We start from the raw sequence: 13,509 nt of genomic DNA on the forward strand, positions 1-13,509 counted from the left end.
AGTCCCAGACCACAACAAGACAACAACAACAGTCCCATACAACAAGACAACAACAACAGTCTCAGACCACAACAAGACAACAACAACAACAACAGTCCCAGACCACACCAACACAACAACAACAGTCCCAGACCACAACAAGACAACAACAACAACAGTCCCAGACCACAACAAGACAACAACAACAACAACAGTCCCAGACCACAACAAGACAACAACAACAGTCCCAGACCACAACAAGACAACAACAACAACAGTCTCAGACCCCAACAAGACAACAACAACAGTCCCAGACCACAACAAGACAACAACAACAGTCCCAGACCACAACAAGACAACAACAACAGTCCCAGACCACAACAAGACAACAACAACAGTCCCAGACCACAACAAGACAACAACAACAACAGTCCCAGACCACAACAAGACAACAACAACAACAGTCCCAGACCACAACAAGACAACAACAACAACAGTCCCAGACCACACCAATACAACAACAACAGTCCCAGACCACAACAAGACAACAACAACAACAGTCCCAGACCACAACAAGACAACAACAACAGTCCCAGACCACAACAAGACAACAACAACAGTCCCAGACCACAACAAGACAACAACAACAGTCCCAGACCACAACAAGACAACAACAACAACAGTCCCAGACCACACCAATACAACAACAACAGTCCCAGACCACAACAAGACAACAACAGTCCCAGACCACAACAAGACAACAACAACAGTCCCAGACCACAACAAGACAACAACAACAACAACAGTCCCAGACCACAACAAGACAACAACAGTCCCAGACCACAACAAGACAACAACAACAACAGTCCCAGACCACAACAAGACAACAACAACAACAACAGTCCCAGACCACAACAAGACAACAACAACAGTCCCAGACCACAACAAGACAACAACAACAACAACAGTCCCAGACCACACCAAGACAACAACAACAGTCCCAGACCACAACAAGACAACAACAACAACAACAACAGTCCCAGACCACAACAAGACAACAACAACAGTCCCAGACCACAACAAGACAACAACAACAACAGTCCCAGACCACAACAAGACAACAACAGTCCCAGACCACAACAAGACAACAACAACAGTCCCAGACCACAACAAGACAACAACAACAGTCTCAGACTACACCAAGACAACAACAACAACAGTCCCAGATCACAACAAGACAACAACAACAGTCCCAGATCACACCAACACATCAACAACAACAGTCTCAGACCACAAGACAACAACAACAGTCCCAGACCACACCAACACAACAACAACAGTCCCAGACCACAACAAGACAACAACAACAACACTCCAAGACCACACCAACACAACAACAACACTCCCAGACCACACCAACACAACAACACACAGTAGTCCCTCAATTAAAATTGCACGATCGATACGAGGATCAAAGTTACAAATCTCGTCTCAGAACGGAGAGCGGGAGCACTCACACTTTACCCCACCACCACCACCACCCCTTCACCACCACCACCACCCCCTTCACCACCACCACCACCACAACCACCACCACCCCTTCACCACCACCACCACCACCCCCCTTCACCACCACCACCCCTTCACCACCACCACCACCACCCCCCTTCACCACCACCACCCCTTCACCACCACCCCATTCACCACCACCACCCCTTCACCACCACCACCACCACCCCAACCCCTTCACCACCACCACCACCACCCCTTCACCACCACCACCACCCCAACCCCTTCACCACCACCACCACCCTTCACCACCACCACCACCACCCCTTCACCACCACCACCACCACCCCAACCCCTTCACCACCACCACTACCACCCACCCCTTCACCACCACCCCCCCAACCCCTTCACCACCACCACCCCTTCACCACCACCACTTCACCACCACCACCACCCCAACCCCTTCACCACCACCACCCCTTCACCACCACCACCCCTTCACCACAACCACCACTACCACCACCACCACCACCCACCCCTTCACCACCACCACCACCACCCCCTTCACCACCACCACCACCACCCCCTTCACCACCACCACCCCTTCACCACCACCACCACCACGCGCGACAACATCTCTGTCTACTCTCTGGCGGGGTGGGCAGAAATATTCGAGACGTCTCGACTGCCACGCCGGGAGATCGGAACGGACCGTGGCCGTTGCGTTGCGAGCCTCCAGGAAGAAAAAAAAAATACCATAACATTTCGCAGGCGTTCATCTTTTTCAACCCGCACCTTTCAAATTCACCTCGCCACCCCCTCCCCCCGCCCCCCAACAAGCTCACGTGGCAAGATTTTTACTACGACACGTTCACTTCACCTCCGCATCAGGTCTTGCCTCCCATGAGTCACGTGACCACTGTGTGGCCACGCCCACTGTTGAACCCCTCCCCCCCCCCCTTCTCTTTCTCGCCGCCCACTGTGAGAACAGCAGCGGCGTTGAGGGGCTGATGCAGTTTCGTCCGCCTCCTGTTATATATATACAGCTTCCCGGCCACCACGACCAACAACAACACAGCCACCGCCACCGCCACCCCAACCCCTTCAACCACCCGCCCGTTACACAGCTACCCATCCACTATCATCACCACCACCACCAACAACAACACAGCTACCGCCACCGCCACCCCAACCACTTCAAACTCCCGCCCGTTAAACAGCTACCCATCCACTATCATCACCACCACCAACAACACAGCTACCGCCACCACCACCCCAACCACTTCAAACACCCGCCCGTTATGCAGCTTCCCAGCCACCACCGCCACCACCGCCGCCACCGCCACCACCGCCGCCGCCTCATCTCTCCCGAGCCCCTCTGCTCCCGTTTCTCCGTTCCTTTTCCAGTCCCATTCCTCTCATTTCCCATTCTTTCTCTCATCTCTCTTCCCGCTCCTTTTTTCCTTTCGCCACCCAGGTGCGTCGACATCCTTGACCCTGCCCCCACGTGCGCAAAAGTAGCTCGTTACCGTTAAACCACGCTAAGAGTTCCAGATCTTACCGCCCCACGGAAACCCCAAGTGGTTTTCTGCTCAAATTGGGCATCGACTGCATTTGTCCACAGTTCCTTGTTTACAGGCATCCTGAGCCAGTGGTGGAAATTCCACATTCTTACTGGGGGGGGGGAGGCGATCACAGTTGACTTTCCCGACAAAGTGGTGCTCATTTTAGCGACCCCCCCCCCACCTCTGCAGGGAGGGATGATGGAGCCCTTGTGATCCTGAACAAACACGGAGTTGACCTGGCAAGCCTGTGGTTGGGAGCTGCTCTCTCTACGGCCGAGCCACCCAGGCCGCGCACGCGTAATCCATAAGGCGCTCCACGAAAACATCATTCTCACGAAACAATGAGTCGGGTATTATTCTCAAAATAACCATCGACGGGAAATATATATAATTACCGTGAGTACGGGGAGGCAAATGCTATTATATAACGCGCGACATAATGCCATTATGTTTTTTTTTTTACGTGTGCCGCTAATAACATCTGTCCGAATAATCCGGGAAAATCCCGTGTAAGTCTTTCCAGCGATTATCCACGCGCAGTTAGGAGCGAACATTTTCCGATAAAAAAACATCTGGCCATCTTGGTCGCTGTGAATTCTGCGCGAGGATTCGATTTTTTTTTTTGGTTCGAGCCGTCTCCAAAACGCGACGGCACGATTGTCGCAGGACCGTCGGTAACCACGCGCGCGCCGCTTTCGCGATCGGCCAACCGATAGTTTGGCGACGAAATTTAAAAGCGAAGAACGCGACGGCAAAAAAATAACAAACGTTCAACAAAGACGAAAAAATCTTTCCTCACCCCCACGCTTTCGCGCGAGCGTTGGGGACACTTAGCCGGCGGGAGGGATTGTTTACAACAATTAACGTCACGAATGACGATTTGTTGACGAGCCGCGAACAGAAAATAACGAGATGCCAGATGGATTATGTAAAAAAGAAAAATGTAATTATGCAGGTCAAGTGGCCCCGTGTTTCGCTGTTGTTGTTGTTGTTGTTTGCGGTGTGCGGAGGAATGTGAATTTACGAGTCGGAAGAAAATACGTCAACGTGAGGCGAGCACTCGCGCGGGAATGAAATGAAAATAAATTAACGGCAGCCCTCGCTAATATTTTCTTTGCTTAATCGTCAAAAAAAAGTGCCGGTAATTTTATGAATTTGGGGATTTTTCACTCATTTACGGAGCCACCTCCATTTAAGGGACGGGGGGGGGGGCGCAACTTGACGGGCAATTTCAAAGAAAACATGTTCACCGCGTACCAAAGACCGGCGGCTACCCGTTCCTCGGTAACGACAAAGCAATTAGGAAGCGGACGAGAAACTCGGCGGAGCCTGGGCGCGCAATTCACGAAACCGAAAGAGAGAGACGCGACGGCCCCAAGAAGTATTCCTTGAAGCGCCGCGGCGGCCATCGCTGGACTACGTCGATGCCACTGCCCACCGCCGCTCGGCTCAAAGATGGCGCGCGGGAGGACGACGCTCGAGCGAGCGGGCGGGCGGGCGCGCGAGAGAACGGCGGCGGCAAGAAACGCGACGATCTCGCGCCGACGGCGGCAAGTGCCGACGGGGGGAAAAAATGAAAAAAAAGAACTCTCCGCGCCCGACGGCAAATCGACGCGGAGGGGATGGCGGCCCGAAGGAGATAATTATTTTGTTTACGGTTGTCATTAGCGACGAAGATGAAGCGCGTGGGAGGAGCCCCCGCTGCAGCGGGGTGCTGGCGATGGTGGAGTCGGTGGGGGCTGGCGGGGGGGGGGGGGGCGGCGGGGGGGGGGGGTGGAGGGGGGCAGGCGTTTGCATTGTGATGGTGGTGAGAAAGAGGTGGAAGGGGGGGGGGTGTGTAGAGGGGACGTCGAGCCGACTTGGCGCCACGACGCCGGTGGGAGTAGCGGTGGCGGCCGGGAGAGTAGACGCTCATTTGCATACGGCTTCATCTGCATGCGGCGGTGCGAGCTGGGGGGGGGGGGGGGGAGCGACCGAGACACAATTAACCGAGGCAGCTGGAGAAGAGAGCCGAGAGAGAGAGAGGTTTTTAGAGACGCGAGGTGAAGAGAGCTTCCTCGTCGCGAGACGGAGCGGGCGAGACGGTGGGGGGGGGGCTCGAATGAGAGAAAGAGGGCGCGACAAGCCCACAGAAAGGGAGATAATGCGCGCGATTGTGGTAATTTCCCTCCCTCGCAAACCCCCCGCTCACCCCCCCCCCACCGTCTACGAAATCGCCCCCCCCACACCAACTCCTTCTCGTGCTCGGCCGTTAATTAACAAAGCCTGAGAGCGAGCGAGCGAGCGAGGCGAGATGGGGCGCTATCCGTGCCACCTGCGCGACTCTCCCTCCTCTCCCGCTCCCTCCCGGCGCCCGCCGCCACCTCCCCTCTCTGCTCCATCGGCACTTAGGAGACAATCAACCGCACGCCCCCCCCCCCCCCCCATCATCATTAAAAAAAGCCAACAAAACACAAGACAACAATAAATACACTAACGTACGCGCGGGCACGCACGCACGCAAGCGCAGACACGCGCGCGCGTGCGTAAGCCAACCGAGTGGGGCTGGGTGAAGCGGATTCATTACACAAATTCCCCGGCACGCTCGCCGCGCCGTTTACTAATTAATCAGTCGCCGCCCCCCCCCCACCCACCCCACCCCCCCCCTTTTTTTTCCTTTTACCTTGCAAATGGGAGGGCGTCCACGGAGCCCGGGCGCCGCTCCGGCTTCTCGACGATGGCGCTGCGGCCGCGGGAGCCGTGGGAGCCGTGGGAGCCGCCGCCGCCGCCGCCACCGGCCAGCGCCGCCGCCAGCGCCGCGTGGACGACGGGAGCGGGCGGGGGGGGGATAACCGAGCAGGGGGCTTTAAAAAAAAAACAAAAAAAACGACGAGAGATGGAAAGGGGGAAAGAGAAAGAAAAGAAAAACGGGGGGCACGGAGACGGAGGAGTGGGGGGCGGGGAGGTTTGTCTCGTCCAGACGGGACCGGTAGCGATGAGGCCGACCCGGATTTTTGTTCGACGGGACACGCAACGGTGGGGGGTGGGGGGTGGTTGGAATTCGGAGCGGCGGGCGTTAATTTTTTTTTGTTTTGTTTTAAAAAACGATCGCCCCGAACGCGTCGGTGTTGACCGCGCGCTTCTGCCGGTGGCGCCGCCGCCGCCGCCGCCGCCGCCTCCGTCCGGGGAAGCTGGCGCTCGCCGGCTCGCCCGCCCGCTCGCTCGCCAGCCAGCGGACGCCCGCAAGAAGCGATCGGCGCGGCTGCCCGTTCCCCTTCGCCACCTGCCTCACACCCGCCGCCACAGCGGGGTGTTGCTGCTCCTTTGGCTCGTTCCGTCGGCTCGTTCTCCCGCTCGCTTGGCTGGCGGGCGGGCGGGCGAAGGAAGGAAGGAAGGGGGGTTTCTCCCACCGTTCGGAGGTTGGCGGTTTTCTTTCGATTGTTCGCTCGTTCGTTTACTCGTTCGCTCGCTCGCTCGTTCGTTTTTTGCGGGCGGCGGTTGACGTCCGCGTGTGCCCGCGCGCCCCCCGCGCAAACACCGTCTTGCCCAATGCGATGGACGGGCGGGCCAGCGGGCGGGCGGACGAGCGGGCGAGCGGGCGGGCGGTCGAGCTGGTTGGCGAGCTGGCGGGCCAGGCGAGCGGGGTAGCTACCCCTGGGCCCCGCCGCCTTGCTCCCCGGGTCTGCGCGAGAGCGCCGCGGCCGGGGCGACGGTTTTGTGCGCGGGATTGGCAGAAGCGCGCGGTCCAACGGGACGATGGCTGCCTACTGCGCCCCTCGTCGGCGTGTCGCACTCTCCTGGAATTCCACGCAGCCGCCCCCCCCCCCCCCCCTAGAATTCACCGAGAGAAGGCGGAGGAAGGGGGGGGGGGTAGCGCTCCGAAATAAAAACTTAAGCCTCCGTCGCTTTTTTCCCGCTGTCGTCGTCGTCGGAAATTCCTCTTCTTTATTTTTTTCTCCTGGGTGGAAGCGATCCGTTGGAAAACTTTTCGGTGGTCGATTTTTTATTTTATTCTAAAAAAATCGGACCGATCCCGTGCGGCGATCGCCGCGCCGTTATCGGTGGAGGAGCCGCGGAGACTTCCGCTTCGCTCGGCCGCGCGAGCGGAGAGAGACCCCCGCGGAAGGCGCCGCCATTTCCCACGTCCGCCATCTTAGCTCCGACGTCGCCCTCCGTGCTCCGACGGCACAAAGTGGACCAAAAAAAAAAAAACGCTCGGATAAAAATTCGTTTTCGTCCGGCATTTTTTGTTCTTGTTTTTCAACCGTCACGATCGGGGGATTTTTACCCGCGAACCGACGACGACGGCGAAATGAATCGGTGGTTTTTAATCGCATTCACGTCGTTTGGCAAGGACATTAACGGGCGCTGGTCACCTTTCTAATTCCGCTTCGGACAAATGTGAGTAGACGACTCGAACGGAAACAATGTCGTCCGTACATTTTGTCGCGGGATTCCATTACTTGTCGTCGTCGTTGTTGTTCTGCCAAACGGCCGGCAACAAACAGCACCATTGCGAAGGTGCAATAACAGATGCAGAGTTGTGGTTTCACGAATTCAAACGTTGCAAAGTTTACAAGAACTCTGGGCAAATACAACAATAATTAGACTTTCATGAAACGCCCTTAAACAATCGTTCCGAGGGCACTCGTGAGAAAATGTCGGCAAGTGAGAAATATCGAGTACTCGGCCCATTTTCCCAAAACTATCTCGGTGGTATTTTCTTTGAGCAAATACGCGCACACACACACACACGTACACGCACACACACACACGCGCACGCACACGCGCACACACGCACACACCTACAAAAATGGAGGCGATGCTCCCCGCATAAAAAAAGGTAAATTACAAATAAATTAATGATATTCAATCATTTTACCGTGGTTTTCCTGCTGAAATCACAATGGTGCTCACCTCCGGTTCACATCTCCCCTGAGCCAACAGTGGAAATTCCTTGTTTCTATGGCGGGAGGGGGGCGAGCCGATCCATGGAACAACATCAGTAGTTACTGCCCCACGCTCCGAGCGCCAACAAACCCGAGTTCTATTCCACGCCAGGGCTTGACAGCAGCCCCGAGTGATATCCCATCTTGTGCCTCCACCCACCCACACCCTCCCTCCTCTCCCTTTAGCAGCCCAGACCGCTGACCAGTGTGGTGAAGTATGGTCAAACAGCAACAGTAACCGACGCGGGCCGTTTCTACGCGTTGTGAACAATCACTTGAACGCATAGGCTTCCGCGACCAATATTACTCACGACAATTACCAGCGAAACGTCGCTGTGCTCAAATTCTAAATGCTGTGGATTTACTCTCCAACACACCACCGGTGGGCCCAAGCAGTAACTAATTGGCGCGTCTTGTTTGCGCGACTAACCTCGCTGGCTTTTCTCGGGCGGTGGAGAGTTAACGACGACGCGTTAATGCTCACGCGACCTGACCCAAAAAAACCTTTATTGTGGATAAGCCATCCCAGTTTGGCCGGAGCGAGTCTTGGTGGTGGGAGCGCCGTAACGGCGACACCGCTCTGAAATTCCTACCACCGTCGAGTTCTCGCGGAGGGGGGGGCATTCGAAGCAAATTTTATCGCCCCTTCCCCCGTGCCGTGCCTACGATGGAGGGATGATGGGCTGAGTTACCCCCCCCCCCCCCGCCTGCCTGGCCCCCCCAACCACGAACTTCCAATGGGCGAGCGGGTCGCCCTAACGCCGAACCACCCGACCGGCTTACAACGTTTCATTTGCTCGTGGCGCTCCCCGGCTAATGCAAAAACGTTCGAACGACGTAATTGTACATCCGAGCCCAGGGCTGTGATATATATTCATTTTTATTTTTTATTTTATTCAACATTTTTTTTCCCCCGAATTTTCGCGAAGCCTCAACAGCGCCGCTACCGTCGGCGAAAGAAAAATTGTCCAGGTCCACCAAGAGCCGCCGCATCTTCTCGACGAGAGGACTGCACGGCTGAATAATTAAATACGGATCGCCCGACGTCCACAGCTAAACAAACGGGCATGAGCGAGAGCGAATTAAAGTCACCGCGTGCATCGCGAATGCTGCCTTACGACACCAGCAAAACCCCGCGGTAACGTCTAACAACAACAACCATTTGCTTTTGCTGACCTGCCCATACGGGACATCTGTGAAAAATAACTTAATGAGCTCATCAAATTCCTCCCGCAGTTTAAATAAATATTCTGATTCAGAACACCGCCACAAACACAGCCAACGCCACCACCAACAACAACTACCACCACAAACACCACCACTAACATCACCACCAGCACAAACCACCGACCGCCACCACAACCACCAGCAACACCACCACCAGCAACACCACCAACACCGCCACCACCAACACCACAAACACCACCAACAATAACCGCCATCACAACCACTAGCAACACCACCATCAACACCACCACCAACACCGGCACCACCACCACCAACACCACAATCAACAACCGCCACCACAACCACCAGCAACACCACCACCAGCACCACCACCAAAACCACCACCGCCACCAGAATGCTGCCACCACCAACATAACGCCACCACGATCGCCACCACCACGCCACCAAAAGCACATAGTATCCACTCCAACTTTCTTGAAGAATTCACCCAACCAAAGCCCCTCCCCTCCTCATCCCAACCACAGCCCCCCCCGCCACCCCCCCCCCCCCCCCAGCCACACCACCACAATCCCGACACCCCATCCCAACCCATCAACGGCACGATCCCCAGCAGCACTCGGGACAGAGTGATGACTTCATGTCTGTTGCAAGCGCAGCAAAATCATGTACGTCCCTTTCTCATGCTAATAGTGTCGGCGGGTAGGGGTGGGCTGGGCGGGAGGGGGGGGGTGGTTATATTTTATTTGTTGAACTGCGACCGCGATCCGCCACTACAGCGAGCGGACCCAGCCGAGCGTGAACGCCGACAGACACCGGCGTTCGGTTCGGTACGCGGCACTCCGCACGCACGCACAACGCCGTAGCCACCATGAGGGCCACCCCCAACCACCCCTCCTGGGCCGTCTCCCCCCCGCCGTGCGTTCGATCCCGACCCTGACGTCTGCTGTATATTTGGAGTTTGCAGTGTCTCTCTCTCTCATCATCATCACGGTGGCTAGGAGATGTTAACTACCTCGCCTAGTGTGCAGGAGGTCGTAGATTCGATCCCGACCCTGACGTCTGCTGCTGTATATTTGGAGTTTGCAGTGTCTCTCTCTCTCTCTCATCATTGTATTTTATTATGTTTTCTTTTTATTACTTTATTATTTCCCTTCTACGTGACTTTACCGAAAGAACCAAGAAGACACATCCATATTCACGCGATCTAACCCACAAAAACCCTCTCTACGATGGAGATGATGCCTTGCTCGAATCAACAAGCGGTGGCAAGTCGTCCACTTTTTTAGTTTTTTTACAACCCTGGCTTCGGTGGTGGAAATGCAACGTTCCTATGGCGAGGCTGTCCCCCCCGTAGGACGACAGCCGCCACTCTTGACTTGCCCACGAAGCGGTTACTAATTTAGCCACCCCGGAGGGATGATGGGTCGAGTCAAACCCCACACCCCCCCCCCCCCCCCCAACGGTTTTGACATACGTGTTGGGACTGGGTGCGGTATTCGCTTTGTAAATTCCATCTGTGTGAGTTCTAGGCCAGCGGTTCTGAACCTGGGGGCGCGAGATGCCCTCTCTGGGGGTGCGAGACGTGGCCAGATTTTTTTTTGAAGGTAAATCATCGTAACACAAATTAAGCACGGGCACTTAAGTACAACAAGTTTGCTTCATCAAATCCTATGTACTTATTAACATGGTACATTTTTAACGACTGCACCAATTTTGTAGAGTTAACATTTTTTTTGTATACACGTGGTCATTCGGCGTTCACGTGTGAATTTAAACTCTGGACCGGCCATGTGGAGATGATTTGAGATTATTTCGCTGCTAGAAATATCCACGTGATGAGCCACTTTTGTTGACGCTTTCATTTGTGGCTAGGTCGCGTCTAGAAAATAAGTTAATAGCTCAGTGGGCTTTACCTGCTAAGATAGAACATAGTTTAGTTTTATTTGTATATGTTTTGCAAGTTATTTGTTTACCTTTCCAATACTTTGCACTGCTGTCGTGTTTTATTTGTTGTTGTTGTTCGAATGTTCTGACCCCGTGCCCCTACTGGACATCTGCAACAACAAATAAGTATAACCCGTAAAAACAAAGTTTTTCACTCTAAATCCTTTATATGCGTGGCGGCTAGAGTCTTCTCGTCCTCTGGCTTGAGATGGCTGCCACCTATGGGTTAGATGATTGTCTGCCACCATTAAGCAATTGGTAATTAAATATTTAATTTGTTTTCCCTAAACAGTGTAAAATTTTGGAAAAAAAATTTCACGAACATTAATTGTCTCGCACAACGAGTCTGTGTGCAAAATGTCAGCTCGATTGGATCACGGGAAGTGGGTTAAAAAACGACCGAAAGGTTTGCACGGTCGTAAGCAAGCAAGCAAGCACGCAAGCACGCAAGCAAGCAAGCAAGCGAACTTAATATAAAGGATTTAAAAAAAGCTTCATAGCTCATCGTATTCCTCCAGCATAACTAAATCAATCCCATTCTGATTCTATGTACGTTGAACTTCTTTCGCACCTAGCCAAGCCACCTGGGTGACCACGAGATCATTTAAATCGCGACGAGCTACAGCGTCAAATTCCACGCCGCATCGCGATTTCACTTCACAATGTTGAACTTCTTTAGCACCGTACGCGGCCAACGGATGTGCGGGGGAAGGACAACAGACTAAATGCAACAAGCGGCTCTAAAGGAATGAGTTTAAAATTTTGATTTTAAAAAGTGCTCAGCTCCGACGGCTTCCTAATATTCGAAGAGCGTTCCAGACGGCCGCAAAAGCGCATCTGAAAGCGCGCGACGCGGCGACCGCCTTCGTTCGATTGTTCGCCACTGCCGCTGCGAGGATGACCGAGTTCGCGCGATGATGGTTTAGGGGCCATCCATTGAGTAGGTACGCACAAATCTGTCTAAACTTGACCTCTCCCCCCCTCCCGGTACGCACGCGTACTTTTCACACCCCCCCCACCTGCGTACGTTCGCTTGAAGCACCCCCCCAAATCCTATAGAACGGCCGATATTTAATCCACGCAGAGACGATCAAGGATTAATAATATTAACTTGTTTAAGCAAACAGATAGTCCACCGCCGGACTATCTAACTAATTTGAAGGCCGATGTAGACAAATTATTATCGAGGCTTCACCCCCCCCCCCCCGCCCCCCGTTTCCTATGTGTACATTGTCAGTAGACCCCCCATACGACGCATTTGGGTTACCCCCCCCCTCCCCCCTCCATGCGTACGTACTAAATGGATGGCCCCTGATGCTCCTTGACGAGCTCAGCGAGATACTGTGGTTCATTTTGCGGCAAGCACTTTGTGTGTGCAGTGGTGAGCGTGACCACAGAGACAGAACTCCTCTTATCCGGGGCCCTATTACGCGCGGTTCCTATAGTCCGTGGCAGCTGTAGGGTCTGTAACAACTCTTACAATCCGCGTGCCCCTATTTCTTTCTGCATAGTGAAGGTGGCTTCATAATACTCGCATTTTTTTTGGACTTAAAGAAGCCGCGCAATTTTTTACCCTACGGAGGGGTAAAATCGCGGATAATAGGATCGGCTGTGATATCGGTTAAGTCCCACGTATCGCCACGCCGGATGAGAGGCCTTCTCCTGTAAAGATTACGTTTTGCTTTCGCGCAAGCACAGGCCCGAAGGGCCGATGAAGAACGACAAGCGGCCATTAACAAACAGCACTGTCTCGATTTAAAGCTTTCGTGACTGCAGGGATTCATCTTCTTGGTTCTTTCGGTAAAGTCACGTAGAAGGGAAATAATAAAATAATAAAATAAAACATTATAAAATAATTCTCACGACGTTTCGGCCACAACGCAAGCAGCCGTCCTCAGGTGAAGAACAGGTCTGTCGGAAAGACAGCGTCTGAATGAGCACCACCAAGCTTGGCAGCGTATATTTAATGGATTCTGGCTCAGCAATCATTGGAAGAAATAAATTATATTCCGATTTAAAGCTTTCGTGACTGCAGGGATTCATCTTCTTGGTTCTTTCGGTAAAGTCACGTAGAAGGGAAATAATAAAATAAAAATAAAACATAATACAATAATTCTCACGACGTTTCGGCCACAACGCAGGCAGCCGTCCTCAGGTGAAGAACAGGTCTGTCGGAAAGACAGCGTCTGAATGAGCACCACCAAGCTTGGCAGCGTATATTTAATGGATTCTGGCTCAGCAATCATTGGAAGAAATAAATTATATTCCGATTTAAAGCTTTCGTGACTGCAGGGATTCATCTTCTTGGTTCTTTCGGTAAAGTCACGTAGAAGGGAAATAATAAAATAAAAATAAAACATTATACAATAATTCTCACGACGTTTCGGCCACAACGC

General features: G+C 53.5%; 1 protein-coding gene across 1 annotated transcript in view; it reads right to left on the reverse strand.

Moving 5' to 3' along the window:
* LOC133347923 (trinucleotide repeat-containing gene 6C protein-like) overlaps window positions 1-5,820 on the reverse strand; it is a 125,587-nt gene extending 119,767 nt beyond the window's left edge. The window contains exon 1 of the mRNA XM_061560679.1: window positions 5,716-5,820. The gene's annotated coding sequence lies outside the window, so the exon portion shown is untranslated. The remainder of the gene's footprint in view (window positions 1-5,715) is intronic.
* Window positions 5,821-13,509: the final 7,689 nt, after the last annotated feature.

This window comes from Lethenteron reissneri, chromosome 3, assembly GCF_015708825.2.
Source record: "Lethenteron reissneri isolate LAM-NWPU_2019-01 chromosome 3, ASM1570882v1, whole genome shotgun sequence".
Lineage (NCBI taxonomy): Eukaryota > Metazoa > Chordata > Hyperoartia > Petromyzontiformes > Petromyzontidae > Lethenteron > Lethenteron reissneri.